Below are 7,331 nucleotides of genomic sequence, written 5' to 3' on the forward strand. Positions count from 1 at the left end.
AGAGTAGTACTAGGATGGGTGACCTCCTGGGAAGTCCTCGTGTTGCATTCCCTTTTTAATTTTTTTCGCGCCGCTTGCGAAACAAAACGCACGTGTAAGTAATATATTTACCGTGTTTTATTATTTTGCACGAGTGCGGTAAGTCATAGCTGGGTGCTCACGATTCACGGGTCCAGCGTCGGCGTTGTGGCGCGGCAAGCGTGCACTGGTGCGGTTGAGAGGGAGGGGTGGAAACCGCGTTAAACTCGTCTCCGTAGTTGAGAGGGAGCGGCCAAAGCAATGTACAATCGTCTTTGTAGTGGAGCTGGGAGGGGCAAGGATAAGGGACGAAGACCGGGGTAACATATCGGATGCGATCATACCAGCACTAAAGCACCGGATCCCATCAGAACTCCGAAGTTAAGCGTGCTTGGGCGAGAGTAGTACTAGGATGGGTGACCTCCTGGGAAGTCCTCGTGTTGCATTCCCTTTTTAATTTTTTTTCGCGCCGCTTGCAAAACAAAACGCACGTGTAAGTAATATATTTACCGTGTTTTATTATTTTGCACGAGTGCGGTAAGTCATAGCTGGATGCTCACGATTCACGGGTCCAGCGTCGGCGTTGTGGCGCGGCAAGCGTGCACTGGTGCGGTTGAGAGGGAGGGGTGGAAACCGCGTTAAACTCGTCTCCGTAGTTGAGAGGGAGCGGCCAAAGCAATGTACAATCGTCTTTGTAGTGGAGCTGGGAGGGGCAAGGATAAGGGACGAAGACCGGGGTAACATGTCGGATGCGATCATACCAGCAGTAAAGCACCGGATCCCATCAGAACTCCGAAGTTAAGCGTGCTTGGGCGAGAGTAGTACTAGGATGGTTGACCTCCTGGGAAGTCCTCGTGTTGCATTCCCTTTTTAATTTTTTTCGCGCCGCTTGCAAAACAAAACGCACGTGTAAGTAATATATTTACCGTGTTTTATTATTTTGCACGAGTGCGGTAAGTCATAGCTGGGTGCTCACGATTCACGGGTCCAGCGTCGGCGTTGTGGCGCGGCAAGCGTGCACTGGTGCGGTTGAGAGGGAGGGGTGGAAACCGCGTTAAACTCGTCTCCGTAGTTGAGAGGGAGCGGCCAAAGCAATGTGCAATCGTCTTTGTAGTGGAGCTGGGAGGGGCAAGGATAAGGGACGAAGACCGGGGTAACATGTCGGATGCGATCATACCAGCACTAAAGCACCGGATCCCATCAGAACTCCGAAGTTAAGCGTGTTTGGGCGAGAGTAGTACTAGGATGGGTGACCTCCTGGGAAGTCCTCGTGTTGCATTCCCTTTTTAATTTTTTTCGCGCCGCTTGCAAAACAAAACGCACGTGTAAGTAATATATTTACCGTGTTTTATTATTTTGCACGAGTGCGGTAAGTCATAGCTGGGTGCTCACGATTCACGGGTCCAGCGTCGGCGTTGTGGCGCGGCAAGCGTGCACTGGTGCGGTTGAGAGGGAGGGGTGGAAACCGCGTTAAACTCGTCTCCGTAGTTGAGAGGGAGCGGCCAAAGCAATGTACCATCGTCTTTGTGGTGGAGCTGGGAGGGGCAAGGATAAGGGACGAAGACCGGGGTAACATGTCGGATGCGATCATACCAGCACTAAAGCACCGGATCCCATCAGAACTCCGAAGTTAAGCGTGCTTGGGCGAGAGTAGTACTAGGATGGGTGACCTCCTGGGAAGTCCTCGTGTTGCATTCCCTTTTTAATTTTTTTCGCGCCGCTTGCAAAACAAAACGCACGTGTAAGTAATATATTTACCGTGTTTTATTATTTTGCACGAGTGCGGTAAGTCATAGCTGGATGCTCACGATTCACGGGTCCAGCGTCGGCGTTGTGGCGCGGCAAGCGTGCACTGGTGCGGTTGAGAGGGAGGGGTGGAAACCGCGTTAAACTCGTCTCCGTAGTTGAGAGGGAGCGGCCAAAGCAATGTACAATCGTCTTTGTAGTGGAGCTGGGAGGGGCAAGGATAAGGGACGAAGACCGGGGTAACATGTCGGATGCGATCATACCAGCACTAAAGCACCGGATCCCATCAGAACTCCGAAGTTAAGCGTGCTTGGGCGAGAGTAGTACTAGGATGGTTGACCTCCTGGGAAGTCCTCGTGTTGCATTCCCTTTTTAATTTTTTTCGCGCCGCTTGCAAAACAAAACGCACGTGTAAGTAATATATTTACCGTGTTTTATTATTTTGCACGAGTGCGGTAAGTCATAGCCGGGTGCTCATGATTCACGGGTCCAGCGTCGGCGTTGTGGCGCGGCAAGCGTGCACTGGTGCGGTTGAGAGGGAGGGGTGGAAAGCGCGATAAACTCGTCTCCGTAGTTGAGAGGGAGCGGCCAAAGCAATGTACAATCGTCTTTGTAGTGGAGCTGGGAGGGGCAAGGATAAGGGACGAAGACCGGGGTAACATGTCGGATGCGATCATACCAGCAGTAAAGCACCGGATCCCATCAGAACTCCGAAGTTAAGCGTGCTTGGGCGAGAGTAGTACTAGGATGGTTGACCTCCTGGGAAGTCCTCGTGTTGCATTCCCTTTTTAATTTTTTTCGCGCCGCTTGCAAAACAAAACGCACGTGTAAGTAATATATTTACCGTGTTTTATTATTTTGCACGAGTGCGGTAAGTCATAGCTGGGTGCTCACGATTCACGGGTCCAGCGTCGGCGTTGTGGCGCGGCAAGCGTGCACTGGTGCGGTTGAGAGGGAGGGGTGGAAACCGCGTTAAACTCGTCTCCGTAGTTGAGAGGGAGCGGCCAAAGCAATGTGCAATCGTCTTTGTAGTGGAGCTGGGAGGGGCAAGGATAAGGGACGAAGACCGGGGTAACATGTCGGATGCGATCATACCAGCACTAAAGCACCGGATCCCATCAGAACTCCGAAGTTAAGCGTGTTTGGGCGAGAGTAGTACTAGGATGGGTGACCTCCTGGGAAGTCCTCGTGTTGCATTCCCTTTTTAATTTTTTTCGCGCCGCTTGCAAAACAAAACGCACGTGTAAGTAATATATTTACCGTGTTTTATTATTTTGCACGAGTGCGGTAAGTCATAGCTGGGTGCTCACGATTCACGGGTCCAGCGTCGGCGTTGTGGCGCGGCAAGCGTGCACTGGTGCGGTTGAGAGGGAGGGGTGGAAACCGCGTTAAACTCGTCTCCGTAGTTGAGAGGGAGCGGCCAAAGCAATGTACCATCGTCTTTGTGGTGGAGCTGGGAGGGGCAAGGATAAGGGACGAAGACCGGGGTAACATGTCGGATGCGATCATACCAGCACTAAAGCACCGGATCCCATCAGAACTCCGAAGTTAAGCGTGCTTGGGCGAGAGTAGTACTAGGATGGGTGACCTCCTGGGAAGTCCTCGTGTTGCATTCCCTTTTTAATTTTTTTCGCGCCGCTTGCAAAACAAAACGCACGTGTAAGTAATATATTTACCGTGTTTTATTATTTTGCACGAGTGCGGTAAGTCATAGCTGGGTGCTCACGATTCACGGGTCCAGCGTCGGCGTTGTGGCGCGGCAAGCGTGCACTGGTGCGGTTGAGAGGGAGGGGTGGAAACCGCGTTAAACTCGTATCCGTAGTTGAGAGGGAGCGGCCAAAGCAATGTACAATCGTCTTTGTAGTGGAGCTGGGAGGGGCAAGGATAAGGGACGAAGACCGGGGTAACATGTCGGATGCGATCATACCAGCACTAAAGCATCGGATCCCATCAGAACTCCGAAGTTAAGCGTGCTTGGGCAAGAATAGTACTAGGATGGGTGACCTCCTGGGAAGTCCTCGTGTTGCATTCCCTTTTTAATTTTTTTCGCGCCGCTTGCAAAACAAAACGCACGTGTAAGTAATATATTTATCATGTTTTATTATTTTGCACGAGTGCGGTAAGTCATAGCTGGGTGCTCACGATTCACGGGTCCAGCGTCGGCGTTGTGGCGCGGCAAGCATGCACTGGTGCGGTTGACAGGGAGGGGTGGAAACCGCGTTAAACTCGTCTCCGTAGTTGAGAGGGAGCGGCCAAAGCAATGTACAATCGTCTTTGTAGTGGAGCTGGGAGGGGCAAGGATAAGGGACGAAGACCGGGGTAACATGTCGGATGCGATCATACCAGCACTAAAGCACCGGATCCCATCAGAACTCCGAAGTTAAGCGTGCTTGGGCGAGAGTAGTACTAGGATGGGTGACCTCCTGGTAAGTCCTCGTGTTGTATTCCCTTTTTAATTTGTTTCGCGCCGCTTGCAAAACAAAACGCACGTGTAAGTAATATATTTACCGTGTTTTATTATTTTGCACGAGTGCGGTAAGTCATAGCTGGGTGCTCACGATTCACGGGTCCAGCGTCGGCGTTGTGGCGCGGCAAGCGTGCACTGGTGCGGTTGAGAGGGAGGGGTGGAAACCGCGTTAAACTCGTCTCCGTAGTTGAGAGGGAGCGGCCAAAGCAATGTACAATCGTCTTTGTAGTGGAGCTGGGAGGGGCAAGGATAAGGGACGAAGACCGGGGTAACATGTCGGATGCGATCATACCAGCACTAAAGCACCGGATCCCATCAGAACTCCGAAGCTAAGCATGCTTGGGCGAGAGTAGTACTAGGATGGGTGACCTCCTGGGTAGTCCTCGTGTTGCATTCCCTTTTTAATTTTTTTCGCGCCGCTTGCAAAACAAAACGCACGTGTAAGTAATATATTTACCGTGTTTTATTATTTTGCACGAGTGCGGTAAGTCATAGCTGGGTACTCACGATTCACGGGTCCAGCGTCGGCGTTGTGGCGCGGCAAGCATGCACTGGTGCGGTTGAGAGGGAGGGGTGGAAACCGCGTTAAACTCGTCTCCGTAGTTGAGAGGGAGCGGCCAAAGCAATGTACAATCGTCTTTGTAGTGGAGCTGGGAGGGGCAAGGATAAGGGACGAAGACCGGGGTAACATGTCGGATGCGATCATACCAGCACTAAAGCACCGGATCCCATAAGAACTCCGAAGTTAAGCGTGCTTGGGCGAGAGTAGTACTAGGATGGGTGACCTCCTGGGAAGTCCTCGTGTTGCATTCCCTTTTTAATTTTTTTCGCGCCGCTTGCAAAACAAAACGCACGTGTAAGTAATATATTTACCGTGTTTTATTATTTTGCACGAGTGCGGTAGGTCATAGCTGGGTGCTCACGATTCACGGGTCCAGCGTCGGCGTTGTGGCGCGGCAAGCGTGCACTGGTGCGGTTGAGAGGGAGGGGTGGAAACCGCGTTAAACTCGTCTCCGTTGTTGAGAGGGAGCGGCCAAAGCAATGTGCAATCGTTTTTGTAGTGGAGCTGGGAGGGGCAAGGATAAGGGACGAAGACCGGGGTAACATGTTGGATGCGATCATACCAGCACTAAAGCACCGGATCCCATCAGAACTTCGAAGTTAAGCGTGCTTGGGCGAGAGTAGTACTAGGATGGGTGACCTCCTGGGAAGTCCTCGTGTTGCATTCCCGTTTTAATTTTTTTCGCGCCGCTTGCAAAACTAAACGCACGTGTAAGTAATATATTTACCGTGTTTTATTATTTTGCACGAGTGCGGTAAGTCATAGATGGGTGCTCACGATTCACGGGTCCAGCGTCGGCGTTGTGGCGCGGCAAGCGTGCACTGGTGCGGTTGAGAGGGAGGGGTGGAAACCGTGTTAAACTCGTCTCCGTAGTTGAGAGGGAGCGGCCAAAGCAACGTACAATCGTCTTTGTAGTGGAGCTGGGAGGGGCAAGGATAAGGGACGAAGACCGGGGTAACATGTCGGATGCGATCATACCAGCACTAAAGCACCGGATCTCATCAGAACTCCGAAGTTAGGCGTGCTTGGGCGAGAGTAGTACTAGGATGGGTGACCTCCTGGGAAGTCCTCGTGTTGCATTCCCTTCTTAATTTTTTTCGCGCCGCTTGCAAAACAAAACGCACGTGTAAGTAATATATTTACCGTGTTTTATTATTTTGCACGAGTGCGGTAAGTCATAGCTGGGTGCTCACGATTCACGTGTCCAGCGTCGGCGTTGTGGCGCGGCAAGCGTGCACTGGTGCGGTTGAGAGGGAGGGGTGGAAACCGCGTTAAACTCGTCTCCGTAGTTGAGAGGGAGGGGCCAAAGCAATGTACAATCGTCTTTGTAGTGGAGCTGGGAGGGGCAAGGATAAGGGACGAAGACCGGGGTAACATGTCGGATGCGATCATACCAGCACTAAAGCACCGGATCCCATCAGAACTCCGAAGCTAAGCGTGCTTGGGCGAGAGTAGTACTAGGATGGGTGACCTCCTGGGTAGTCCTCGTGTTGCATTCCCTTTTTAATTTTTTTCGCGCCGCTTGCAAAACAAAACGCACGTGTAAGTAATATATTTACCGTGTTTTATTATTTTGCACGAGTGCGGTAGGTCATAGCTGGGTGCTCACGATTCACGGGTCCAGCGTCGGCGTTGTGGCGCGGCAAGCGTGCACTGGTGCGGTTGAGAGGGAGGGGTGGAAACCGCGTTAAACTCGTCTCCGTAGTTGAGAGGGAGCGGCCAAAGCAATGTGCAATCGTTTTTGTAGTGGAGCTGGGAGGGGCAAGGATAAGGGACGAAGACCGGGGTAACATGTTGGATGCGATCATACCAGCACTAAAGCACCGGATCACATAAGAACTCCGAAGTTAAGCGTGCTTGGGCGAGAGTAGTACTAGGATGGGTGACCTCCTGGGAAGTCCTCGTGTTGCATTCCCGTTTTAATTTTTTTCGCGCCGCTTGCAAAACAAAACGCACGTGTAAGTAATATATTTACCGTGTTTTATTATTTTGCACGAGTGCGGTAAGTCATAGCTGGGTGCTCACGATTCACGGGTCCAGCGTCGGCGTTGTGGCGCGGCAAGCGTGCACTGGTGCGGTTGAGAGGGAGGGGTGGAAACCGTGTTAAACTCGTCCGTAGTTGAGAGGGAGCGGCCAAAGCAATGTACAATCGTCTTTGTAGTGGAGCTGGGAGGGGCAAGGATAAGGGACGAAGACCGGGGTAACATGTCGGATGCGATCATACCAGCACTAAAGCATCGGATCCCATCAGAACTCCGAAGTTAAGCGTGCTTGGGCGAGAATAGTACTAGGATGGGTGACCTCCTGGGAAGTCCTCGTGTTGCATTCCCTTTTTGATTTTTTTCGCGCCGCTTGCAAAACAAAACGCACGTGTAAGTAATATATTTACCGTGTTTTATTATTTTGCACGAGTGCGGTAAGTCATAGCTGGGTGCTCACGATTCACGGGTCCAGCGTCGGCGTTGTGGCGCGGCAAGCGTGCACTGGTGCGGTTGAGAGGGAGGGGTGGAAACCGTGTTAAACTCGTCTCCGTAGTTG

General features: G+C 51.9%; 17 non-coding genes across 17 annotated transcripts; all 17 read left to right on the top strand.

The window, feature by feature from the left end:
- The first annotated feature begins 348 nt into the window (after positions 1-348).
- On the top strand, positions 349-467 carry LOC123155603 (5S ribosomal RNA). Its single transcript, XR_006477527.1, has one exon. It is a non-coding gene; the product is annotated as a 5S ribosomal RNA (ribosomal RNA).
- A 298-nt stretch (positions 468-765) lies between these two features.
- LOC123153469 (5S ribosomal RNA) lies at positions 766-884 on the top strand. Its single transcript, XR_006476512.1, has one exon. It is a non-coding gene; the product is annotated as a 5S ribosomal RNA (ribosomal RNA).
- Positions 885-1,181: 297 nt separating this feature from the next.
- On the top strand, positions 1,182-1,300 carry LOC123154647 (5S ribosomal RNA). The gene has a single exon (XR_006476968.1). It is a non-coding gene; the product is annotated as a 5S ribosomal RNA (ribosomal RNA).
- Positions 1,301-1,597: 297 nt separating this feature from the next.
- Positions 1,598-1,716, top strand: LOC123150537 (5S ribosomal RNA). Its single transcript, XR_006475183.1, has one exon. It is a non-coding gene; the product is annotated as a 5S ribosomal RNA (ribosomal RNA).
- A 297-nt stretch (positions 1,717-2,013) lies between these two features.
- LOC123155142 (5S ribosomal RNA) lies at positions 2,014-2,132 on the top strand. The gene has a single exon (XR_006477260.1). It is a non-coding gene; the product is annotated as a 5S ribosomal RNA (ribosomal RNA).
- A 297-nt stretch (positions 2,133-2,429) lies between these two features.
- On the top strand, positions 2,430-2,548 carry LOC123153476 (5S ribosomal RNA). Its single transcript, XR_006476513.1, has one exon. It is a non-coding gene; the product is annotated as a 5S ribosomal RNA (ribosomal RNA).
- A 297-nt stretch (positions 2,549-2,845) lies between these two features.
- LOC123154728 (5S ribosomal RNA) lies at positions 2,846-2,964 on the top strand. Its single transcript, XR_006477019.1, has one exon. It is a non-coding gene; the product is annotated as a 5S ribosomal RNA (ribosomal RNA).
- A 297-nt stretch (positions 2,965-3,261) lies between these two features.
- LOC123151240 (5S ribosomal RNA) lies at positions 3,262-3,380 on the top strand. The gene has a single exon (XR_006475558.1). It is a non-coding gene; the product is annotated as a 5S ribosomal RNA (ribosomal RNA).
- Positions 3,381-3,677: 297 nt separating this feature from the next.
- On the top strand, positions 3,678-3,796 carry LOC123153648 (5S ribosomal RNA). Its single transcript, XR_006476552.1, has one exon. It is a non-coding gene; the product is annotated as a 5S ribosomal RNA (ribosomal RNA).
- Positions 3,797-4,093: 297 nt separating this feature from the next.
- Positions 4,094-4,212, top strand: LOC123153832 (5S ribosomal RNA). Its single transcript, XR_006476579.1, has one exon. It is a non-coding gene; the product is annotated as a 5S ribosomal RNA (ribosomal RNA).
- A 297-nt stretch (positions 4,213-4,509) lies between these two features.
- On the top strand, positions 4,510-4,628 carry LOC123153894 (5S ribosomal RNA). Its single transcript, XR_006476588.1, has one exon. It is a non-coding gene; the product is annotated as a 5S ribosomal RNA (ribosomal RNA).
- Positions 4,629-4,925: 297 nt separating this feature from the next.
- LOC123153940 (5S ribosomal RNA) lies at positions 4,926-5,044 on the top strand. The gene has a single exon (XR_006476594.1). It is a non-coding gene; the product is annotated as a 5S ribosomal RNA (ribosomal RNA).
- A 297-nt stretch (positions 5,045-5,341) lies between these two features.
- Positions 5,342-5,460, top strand: LOC123155638 (5S ribosomal RNA). Its single transcript, XR_006477550.1, has one exon. It is a non-coding gene; the product is annotated as a 5S ribosomal RNA (ribosomal RNA).
- Positions 5,461-5,757: 297 nt separating this feature from the next.
- On the top strand, positions 5,758-5,876 carry LOC123153329 (5S ribosomal RNA). Its single transcript, XR_006476434.1, has one exon. It is a non-coding gene; the product is annotated as a 5S ribosomal RNA (ribosomal RNA).
- Positions 5,877-6,173: 297 nt separating this feature from the next.
- Positions 6,174-6,292, top strand: LOC123152880 (5S ribosomal RNA). Its single transcript, XR_006476337.1, has one exon. It is a non-coding gene; the product is annotated as a 5S ribosomal RNA (ribosomal RNA).
- Positions 6,293-6,589: 297 nt separating this feature from the next.
- Positions 6,590-6,708, top strand: LOC123152850 (5S ribosomal RNA). The gene has a single exon (XR_006476333.1). It is a non-coding gene; the product is annotated as a 5S ribosomal RNA (ribosomal RNA).
- Positions 6,709-7,003: 295 nt separating this feature from the next.
- LOC123152773 (5S ribosomal RNA) lies at positions 7,004-7,122 on the top strand. Its single transcript, XR_006476323.1, has one exon. It is a non-coding gene; the product is annotated as a 5S ribosomal RNA (ribosomal RNA).
- Positions 7,123-7,331: the final 209 nt, after the last annotated feature.

The sequence above is a fragment of the Triticum aestivum genome, chromosome 1B (assembly GCF_018294505.1).
Source record: "Triticum aestivum cultivar Chinese Spring chromosome 1B, IWGSC CS RefSeq v2.1, whole genome shotgun sequence".
NCBI classification, from domain to species: Eukaryota; Viridiplantae; Streptophyta; class Magnoliopsida; order Poales; family Poaceae; genus Triticum; species Triticum aestivum.